At 37.3% G+C, this 10798-nt stretch overlaps 1 pseudogene; it reads right to left on the bottom strand.

Annotated features, from left to right (window-relative positions):
• Positions 1-1874: 1874 nt before the first annotated feature.
• Positions 1875-8662, bottom strand: LOC138321971 (uncharacterized; annotated as a pseudogene).
• Positions 8663-10798: the final 2136 nt, after the last annotated feature.

Here is a 10798-nt window from a genome sequence, read left to right as displayed (position 1 = left end):
GGTTACTCTGGGAGTGTGATCAGTGATAAGTTTACTCTGGGAGTGGGATCAGTGATAAGGTTACTCTGGGAGTGGGATCAGTGATAAGGTTACTCTGGGAGTGGGATCAGTGATAAGTTTACTCTGGGAGTGGGATCAGTGATAAGTTTACTCTGGGAGTGTGATCAGTGATAAGTTTACTCTGGGAGTGGGATCAGTGATAAGTTTACTCTGGGAGTGGGATCAGTGATAAGTTTACTCTGGGAGTGGGATCAGTGATAAGGTTACTCTGGGAGTGGGATCAGTGATAAGTTTACTCTGGGAGTGGGATCAGTGATAAGTTTACTCTGGGAGTGGGATCAGTGAAAAGTTTACTCTGGGAGTGGGATCAGTGATAAGTTTACTCTGGGAGTGAAAAGTTTACTCTGGGAGTGGGATCAGTGATAAGTTTACTCTGGGAGTGGGATCAGTGATAAGGTTACTCTGGGAGTGGGATCAGTGATAAGTTTACTCTGGGAGTGGGATCAGTGATAAGTTTTCTCTGGGAGTGGGATCAGTGAAAAGTTTACTCTGGGAGTGGGATCAGTGATAAGTTTACTCTGGGAGTGGGATCAGTGATAAGTTTACTCTGGGAGTGGGATCAGTGATAAGTTTACTCTGGGAGTGGGATCAGTGATAAGTTTACTCTGGGAGTGGGATCAGTGATAAGGTTACTCTGGGAGTGGGATCAGTGATAAGTTTACTCTGGGAGTGGGATCAGTGATAATAAGTGTTACTCTGGGAGTGGGATCAGTGATAAGGTTACTCTGGGAGTGGGATCAGTGATAAGGTTACTCTGGGAGTGGGATCAGTGATAAGGTTACTCTGGGAGTGGGATCAGTGATAAGGTTACTCTGGGAGTGGGATCAGTGATAAGTTTACTCTGGGAGTGGGATCAGTGATAAGGTTACTCTGGGAGTGGGATCAGTGATAAGTTTACTCTGGGAGTGGGATCAGTGATAAGTTTACTCTGGGAGTGGGATCAGTGATAAGGTTACTCTGGGAGTGGGATCAGTGATAAGGTTACTCTGGGAGTGGGATCAGTGATAAGTTTACTCTGGGAGTGGGATCAGTGATAAGGTTACTCTGGGAGTGGGATCAGTGATAAGTTTACTCTGGGGAGTGGGATCAGTGATAAGGTTACTCTGGGAGTGGGATCAGTGATAAGGTTACTCTGGGAGTGGGATCAGTGATAAGTTTACTCTGGGAGTGGGATCAGTGATAAGGTTACTCTGGGAGTGGGATCAGTGATAAGGTTACTCTGGGAGTGGGATCAGTGATAAGTTTACTCTGGGAGTGGGATCAGTGATAAGTTTACTCTGGGAGTGGGATCAGTGATAAGGTTACTCTGGGAGTGGGATCAGTGATAAGGTTACTCTGGGAGTGTGATCAGTGATAAGGTTTACTCTGGGAGTGGGATCAGTGATAGAGTTTACTCTGGGTGATCAGTGTTACTTGGAGTGGATCAGTGTGATAAGGTTACTCTGGGACTGGGATCAGTGATAAGTTTACTCTGGGAGTGGGATCAGTGATAAGGTTACTCTGGGAGTGGGATCAGTGATAAGGTTACTCTGGGAGTGGGATCAGTGATAAGGTTACTCTGGGAGTGGGATCAGTGATAAGGTTACTCTGGGAGTGGGACCAGTGATAAGTTTACTCTGGGAGTGGGATCAGTAATAAGGTTACTCTGGGAGTGGGACCAGTGATTAGTTTATACATAAATACATAGATACATAGATTTATTCTGACAACATACAGGATTTTTGATGCTGTGAAACAGCATTCTTAGGTACGCTCGGAGAGCCTGTGCACATATAAGTAATAAAACCACTCCGCGATGAAAATTTAATGTTGTTTTGCTCATTTTACATATTACTTGATAGTATGAATAAATCGAACTTCAGTATTCAAAAACACAAACATTGAATTTGTACATACATATGCACCATAGACGGTTTGTTTTAAGTGTTCAGTAGGGACTCTATTATTTATGTATACCTACGCGTCATGTATGTTCCCAAAAATCACGAACAACGCCTTCTTCGATGTCTTCCTCCGCGGCAGACTTTCGGTCGATTTTGGATTGTGTATGTTGGTTTTTTTTCAATTTTACGTAATTCATGCTACGGTTATAGAGGTTTTTGTTTCGGTTGCATTAACGAACTTTATCTGATGATATTATTGCGCAGTAAAAGTTAATAGTTATGAGGTTCCTCCCTTGTTCTGTCACTGGGAGCTAGTTGTGCCTTTTGTTTATCGACAACTGCGTTATATTGAAAGAGAAAAGGTACAAAATTTATCAACATAAACTTACAAAATATAATGATAATATAGATCTATATATATACGAGCTAGTAAGAGTGACAAATGTACTTATATTGGCGTGTAATGTACGGTAGCCTTACGAAGACTTGCTAAAGTCCGAGGCTCTTGACGTTATCGTTCTTATAAATTCAAAAGAAATTTGAGTGTAATAAGTAACCAAATAATGTACCTTTTATTTGGCAAAAATATCTGGCCATTATTTATTATTATTCAAAAGTCGGCAGCGCAAAAATCACGATAATATGTCGCCAACAAATACAGTAACTAACTGTTAGTCTTACGAAGACTTGCTAAAGTCCGATGCATTACATGAAATTTTTATGATGTTACCGACTAGCGTTCTTGTGGATTTAAAATATATATTATATTTTATACGTAACGAAATAATGTACCTTTTATTTGGAAAAAGTCTCTGGCCATGATTTATGAGTCAAAAGTCGTCAAAGCAACCCATGTTAGTTTTCTAAAAAGGAAACCAAAACATATGCGGAAATCGTAATATTTCTAATGTTATATTTTCCCGAAAATTTTCTTAAATGTTAAGTGGATATGAAGATACGGCTATATTAACTTATGATTTTTTTTTTTTTTTGCCTTTGAAGAGACATCGATGAAATTGATAATTTTAGTAATTAATAAAGAATTATAAGAAAATGAAACTCAGATTCTGACCGGTTTTATTGGTGTTGAAATCGTTATTTCAGATATAATTTAAATATAAAAATTATTTCAGGAAAATGACTTATTCAACTTATTGTTCTTGAATCAACTTTAAATATCATGAAATGAATACGGTATACCGTAAATATATTTTGTTTAACTCCAAAATTCAACACTGCACACTTAGTATTCTAAATTCAATATTTAAATGAAAAACCAATTTCTTTATTCCTTTGTTTGAGTCCTTCATTTACAGCATCTATGAGTGGCCTTGGCACTTTGATTTATAATCCTATAATAGTCAGCTCTTAGAAATTTTTTCAGTGTATAGATACTTTTGTGGCTGATTTTTCCAAAGTGAATCGAGTTCATATTCAAATTGCTTAAGGGTTTACTAAAGGGAAACAATGGAAAATTGAAAAGACCAATATTCAAAGATTTCAGCAATGATTATTAGCTTATTATACACCAAATTATTCAGCTAAATGTATAGAATGTAGAAATGTTTATAATAACTCTGTTGTCGTTCGAGTATAGCCATAATCATCAAATTAATGTACTCCTTTGTCTAAAAAATCCAGCACAAATGACAAAGTTCCTAAAGCTAGCAATTATGGATAAAATTAAAGAAAAATGGTGTATGTAAGGTAAGCTAGTGTTTATTGGTGTTATATCAATGTATTTTAATAAAACATACTTGTTAAGCATAAGCTGCTAATTAATATTTGCAGCCATATTTTCCCAAGGAACTACTTTCACCTTGAAAAGTATGGAGTCCCATAGTGGTAGGGCATAACTTGCCATTAACTTTTGGTACCATATTTCACAGATACAATCAACCAAGCAGAATGATACAAACCCTCCATATCAGTATGATGAATGTGTCCTTTTGGCTTCATATCTATACACTAATCAATAAATATTTACCAGTGATCAGTATCTTTTAAATGTCACACAACTGTACACATCCAGCTGTGTAATCTGGAATCAGATGGTTGATTTCATAGGAGTTAACATCTCCTTCATATAAAATTTCGTATACTGCATTAGGATATCCATCTTTTCCCGAAATGACATTTACAACAGTCCCTTTGAACCACTCCTTTCTGTCAGTCTCCTCCTCAACTACCCACTCATGAAGAATTTGCCTACCCAAGAATTTGGTTGGTCTGTATCTAGTGCTTCTGAAAATTAATATAAACATGCATCGAGAAACTATTAAAACAAATTTATAAAGTATATGATAATTTGAACAAAAACCTTGTTATTATTTGGGGTTTTGTAACCTTTATAAGGCACTCAATCCATTTCGAATTAATGTCCAAATTCATACAAATTTAAAATAATAATTGTTATCAGAGATAAATATATCTAATTATACACACACATACACACATGTCAAGATACATGTAGTCATGTACATTATATATATATATATATAAATCTATCTGTGCGGGGCAGGGACTGGTTGTTCGCATGTGCTGGCTGAGTGTGGTTGTCTCCTTTGTCTGCTACTGAAATCCAATACATCATACACTAAAAGGACTGTATACTAATGTACAAAGTAAATGAACTCCTGAACAATAACTGTTTTATTATTTAGGTTTGTGTTACACTCTTATAATGTACTCTTCCATCTTTATTTCATGTCCAAATTCATACAAATCTAAAATAATAATTGTTATCAGAGATAAATATGTTTAATTATACACACACTACACATGTGTCAAGATACATGTACATCATAAATACTACCTGTGCGGGGCAGGGGCTGGTTGTTCGCATGTGCTGGCTGAATGTGGTTGTGATGAATCTGAAGAGATGGATTCTCTCCTTTGTCTGCTACTGAAATCCGATACAGAAATATATATTTTAAATTAAGAGGCTTTATACTTTGACAAATTAACAAACTATATAAACTCCTGAACAAAAATTTGTGTTATTATTTGGGTGTGAAATTAAGGTTCAAATACATACACATCTAAAATTGTAATTTCATCATGGATGAAGATTATATGTGGATAAACATACAAATGTATATACATGATACATATATAATACTACCTGTGCTGGGCAGGGGCTGGTTGTCGAACAGTACTGGCTGGCTCTAAGTCTACAGAACGTGGTAATTGGGAACAGCTGGCTTCTCCCCTTTTGAAAAAGAATCCAGTAATAAGCAACAAATGCACCAAAAGGCATGGCAAATTACTAATACAAAATAATACATTTAATCAAAGGTAAGAAATGTCCATGAGGCAAGCATACTCGATTACCATAATTGTAAACAACACAATTCACCTCTTAACAAAAATTAATGTTTTTAGCTATCTTTTCCCAAATAAAGAAAAAATCTCTAAAATATATAGATATTTCAATAACAATACAATGTAAAATTTCCCCATTTGAAAAGGTACAGGCCCCTGAAATTATTCGTAAGAAATTTAGTGACAAATATATACTACAATGTACATATATGTACCTATGTTGGTCAGTGGCTGGGTCTTGGCAGGTGGCATCTGGCTCCGATGAGTGAGAACAGTTTGCTTTTCTCCTTCGTCTCTTGGTTGGACCAGTCTTCTTCTGCTCAACAGGTGAAACATACTGTAATTATCAAAAAAATAATAGATGTCTTAAAACACTTGTCATCTTATCAGTCACTAGTAGATGCAGATTTCAATTTATGCATATGATAATTCTTTGCAAATACAAACTTACTTGGTACTTTTTAAAATTAAGGAGAAAGATAAATACAAACATAATCAAAAGAAATACATTTTAGGTTATACCACTTACACACTTACCCATAAACCTGGTTCTCGTATGCCAGGACATTTTCCTTCGCGGGGTAATGCAAGTTCTGGGAGAAGGGCTTTAAAGTAAAATGCTTCAAGCTTGGCTAACATGTTTTCCCATATGATGTTGTCCTATATATCCTTTGTATTAAAAGCTGGTATGGATTCATCGTACGAACAACAAAGTCGATCCAGTTTTTGTTGCAAATGTTGATGAGACCATGACATTGGAAGAAGTAGTTATGGTTTTCTTTCAAAACAAGTTGACCATTTAAGTTTTTTAGACAGAACGAGGACTTCTCTGATGCCTGCCAAAGATTTAATGGTTTGGAATGCAGTAAATTTTTAATTTCGATAAGGCCAGATTCTCCAGTATTCGAGACTACAATTCCATCGGGATTGCCTGCCAAATATTTGTACGTTGCATGGATGACAATTCCACTTCTCTGAATGGTGACATTTTCCTGCTGTTCTGCTTTTTTCAGCTTGTACTCTTCGATAGTTGTATCTTCCACGGAAAGTCGAATAAAGTAGAGTTTTAACAAGCTTTTTGACAGGGAGGGTTGGATTTCTTTTCACAATATGGCCGAAATTGGAAGCTGTAATTCTTTTTTGTCTTTCCGAATGCCAAAGACCTGACTGGGATTGGTGAATGGTGGATTGGGAAATTTGCTGACATTTAATAGATGAAATGTTGATGTGTTTTTCCAAAAAAGATGACTTGATATGATGAAGGTCTTCTGGTGACACATCCTCAGAAATGTCTAAAGCTTCAGGCCCATATGCTGTTCTGGCTTTCCTGGTAGTACTCGCTTTCATTGAAGTCATCTTCTTTTTCCATCTCAACTCTTTACTTTGGGGTTTATTTCTGTAGTTGTTAGCATTTTGTAGGGTCTGCTCCCGACGTGTATATAACTTCCGAAAGAAATGCCCAGGCTCTGACGCAGTAGCACTCTCCCATACATCGCATGACCACTGAGGCCCCAAATTCATTCGAAGCGCTCCTCCATAACAACGTGCATGCCAGGATCCACGGTTACATAAATTATGCACTTTGCCACCATCAAGTTTGGCCCTCATTGACATCCAGCACTCAGCAAGGTTGGTTGTACTATTGTTGATCAATCTGTCAGCTTTGTCGGAAATCTGTACAAGGAAAGAACTAACGTCTTTAATAATGTGCTGTTCAACATTGCTGTACGATATAGTTGTGCCAAATCTTGACTCGTCCGGGTTTGAAAGTGAACACCCCTCGGTCCAGAAATCTATCTGTTGATCCAGCACTGTCATAGTACCATCACTGTCTGGTAATGTAGTGTCCAAGTTAGGACTCGCATCTCGATTCACTGAAGACTGTAGATGAGCATGACAGAAATCAGAGCAATTAGCATGGTGCCCAAAAACATGATGAACAGAATTCAGAATGTCACTTTTCAATTTTTGAACGGCATCTGACCTGTTCGTGTTATGTTGTGAAAATTCCTTAGAGCGGACCCTGATCGCACAACGGACAGCGCTTACCAACCGAACCCTTGTAGCTTTTGTTAGATGGTGCTTTCCTTTGTAGAGGGGGTTGTCACTCACCAACTTCTCAAGTTTGCTGCGATAGCACTTACACACATGGTTAGCACATTCCTCTTTTGTGACATACCTTCCCCAAACAGGAACCTCCTCTTTAATTCTAGCAATAACCGAAGAATCTCCATCACCAATCAGTCGCATGTACCGTACACCATGTTTGGTTTCTGCCTCTTTGAATCCCTCTATGATGATGTCACTCTCCATAGACTGGCTATCCTGCTCCCAGTTCTTGAAACATGTATGCTGTCTGTTGCTGCCGGAATTGCAAATGTAGCAATATTTGTTTCTGACTCCTATGTGAAGGAGTTTTTGAGTTTCTCTCCCAATTATAATGGCTACCCCACCAGCTGCATTATACGAGTGCTTGTGGGTCCTTTTGGACCACCCCCCATCTGTTATTACTGTAATAGCTGGCACTTCTTGATGGAAGTCGTTACGGTTGATGGCCAGCTTTCTTTCCTCTTGGCCAGCTATCAGCATTTTTTTCTGAAGTATTGAAAGCCACCATTCACCTATTTGAGTTTCAATGCTGGTGAAAGAAGGCTGGGACAATCCGGGGGCATTAAGGGTTCTCATAAACTCATTAAGGTGGGCTGGCCCATTCCCTGTGACCATACTACCCCAAACTGCGCGCACATTAATGTCATACCGTTTCGACTCTGGAATCTTTGGGCTTGTTTCCATTTTGAATTTGTTCATGCAGCCCTGACATTGCGCCATCAATACACTTGCCAAACCATATTTATCAACTACATTTTCCAGTCTTATGGGTGGCTTTCCTTCATTTCCTGCTAATTTTTATTGCGCATGGACATGTGCTAACATGTGTTGTTATTTCTAAAACATGCTGTTGTAGACAGTCAAGATTCACTATTCGGTACCCTTTTGGTGATGTGTTCGACACTTTGCGTAATTTAATCTTTAAGTCGTATTGGCTACTGGGGAATACAGTATACAATGTTTTTTCTTGTACATTATGAAGGGAATTTCCACACACCTTTTGTAGCTTTTGAATTGTCAATTTCAAACTAGACTTATTGCATTTCTTAACACCATATTTTGGTCTACCTCGATTCTGGCGTTTTCGATTTCGGTGCCTACCAAGACCTTTTCCAAAAACACGACTTGCTTTCTTCTTGTTGCCCATATTCCACAGAATAGCGTATTTACGTTATGGCTGCTCCATGCAGTGCTCCATATAATGCCAATTCGAAACATGTAAATTTTAACTTACTATTTTAACTTACCTGTTACAACAGAACTTTTCTTTTTCCCACACAAAAACCAACCATGTCATAATTTCTAAAAAATATATCGTAAAATGTGTAACTTATACTTACCCGAGTACCGCGTGATGTCACGGTTTTGACAGATCAACTTCAACCAATATTTAACAGATCTCTGATAACAACATAGTAATGATCGCTATCTTTTAGACTTAATTATGTTAACAGATGCTACATAAACTAGATGTTGGATCTCTGTAAAAACAAAAACTTTCTTCGGTGTTTACTCCAATGGGGGCATTTCACACCAAACCGGAAGTCCTATACCTGAAAGATATAGTAGTTTCGTATTTATATCAAACGTGTTTCTCAACGTTTACATACTATTCACCATGCATTTTTGATAATATCTAAGAAATATAATGTTTTAACATACTAGAAACTATTTTATTACACATTATCTTCAATATTTGGTGAATACGTATCGGCGGATTGATACACACTCTTCTTTCGGTTTTGACGTGCAGTGATGTACCAAAGAAAAATCCCAATTTCTACACATTAACGGTAATGTATGTCATAAAATGCTAGCACGATACTCATTTAGACGTTATATATTTGTTTTCTACATTACTTATCACGATCGCGTACTTCGATTTGCAAAAAGAGACAAATGTATGTCGCTTGAAACAAACCAATATGGCGGCGCTCATAAACATTCTGAGACCAATATTATCCATTACAAGTAAACATTATAAAATAAGTTGACATGGTCGTTCAAGGATAGCTTGCCCTTCCTGAAAATTTAATTGACATCATGTGATGAATTAAAGCATTCGTTTGTGTATTGTTAGTTGTGACAATTTTTTACAAAATTAGGTGTGTTTTTATATAAATATTACTAAATAAAATTACTGCTAACTACATGTTGTTTAACTCTTTTGAGCAATGCTGATTGGCATTGAAAAGAATAGCCTGTTTTCTTTATTTGTGTGTAGTTTAGGGTTGGTACATGCTGAAATTTTAGAGAAATAAGCTTTCAAACATTGCACACTTATCTAACATCAACATAGCCTTAAGTAAACCCTTAACTGTCCTAGAGTGAACAACATTTGATGGGAGACTGTCCAAGTATTCACGACTCTCTGGGTAAACGAGTGTTTTCTCACGCACAGCCTTGAATGTTCTTTGTACACTTTCAAATCATGTCCGCGGGTACTTGATCCCTGGTTGATTGAAAACCAATCTGCGACTTCTTTATCGCATTTTCCAGAAAGTATTTTGTACATTTCAATCATATCCCCACGTGACCGCCTGTATGCTAACGTTGGAAGTTGGAGTTTACGCAAACGTTCTGTATATGACAAAGTTGAGAGACCTGGCACTTGCTTTGTTGCTCGACGTTGAACGTTGTCTATTGTTGTTACATGCTTTTCCAAATACGGACACCAGGCTTGAACAGCATATTCAATATGAGGCTACTAATGCCGTGTATAAAAGTTTAAAACTGTTCTGGTCCATATATTCCATTGTCCTCCGCAATACTCCCATGATTGAATTTGCTTTGTTGACCTTTTCACATACAAAATGTATATGTTTGTCAAAGGTAAGTTTATCATCTATGGTGACACCAATATCCTTCTCCGAGTCAACAAATTTTAAAAATTGGGTATTTTCCTTCAGTCTGTATCCATATTTAGTTGTATTTGAATATCCCAATCGCATCATTTTATTTGTCTGGATGGAAGCAGAGTTTCCAAATATCTTACCATTGGCTTAATGAATATATATCATGTTGTAATATTTTACAATCCTCTTCATTTTTTATTGATCTAAAAGCTTTCGTATCATCCGCATACAGATAGGTGTCTGTCCCGGTGCTTGTAACATCGGGCATATCATTTATATAGAGAACAAAGAGAAGTGGTCCCAACACAGATCCTTGTGGTATCCCGCTTAAAACTGGATTCCACTCCGACGTTTTGCCATTCACTACAACTCTTTGTTTTCGCCCAAGCAGAAAGGCTTGGATCCAGGTTGAAAACTGACCACCGATGCCATATTTTGCGAGTTTATGTACTAGTCGGCCATGAGGTACTTTATCGCAAGCCTTCAAAAATTCACAGTATATAATATCCATGCATGCTCCTTTATCCAAAATATCTGTCCATCTATCCATGACATTGATAAGTTGAA

Source organism: Argopecten irradians, chromosome 4 (assembly GCF_041381155.1).
Source record: "Argopecten irradians isolate NY chromosome 4, Ai_NY, whole genome shotgun sequence".
Classification (NCBI taxonomy): Eukaryota; Metazoa; Mollusca; class Bivalvia; order Pectinida; family Pectinidae; genus Argopecten; species Argopecten irradians.
The sequence above is the reverse complement of the archived record's forward strand: the minus strand, read 5'-3'. Positions and strand labels throughout refer to the sequence as shown.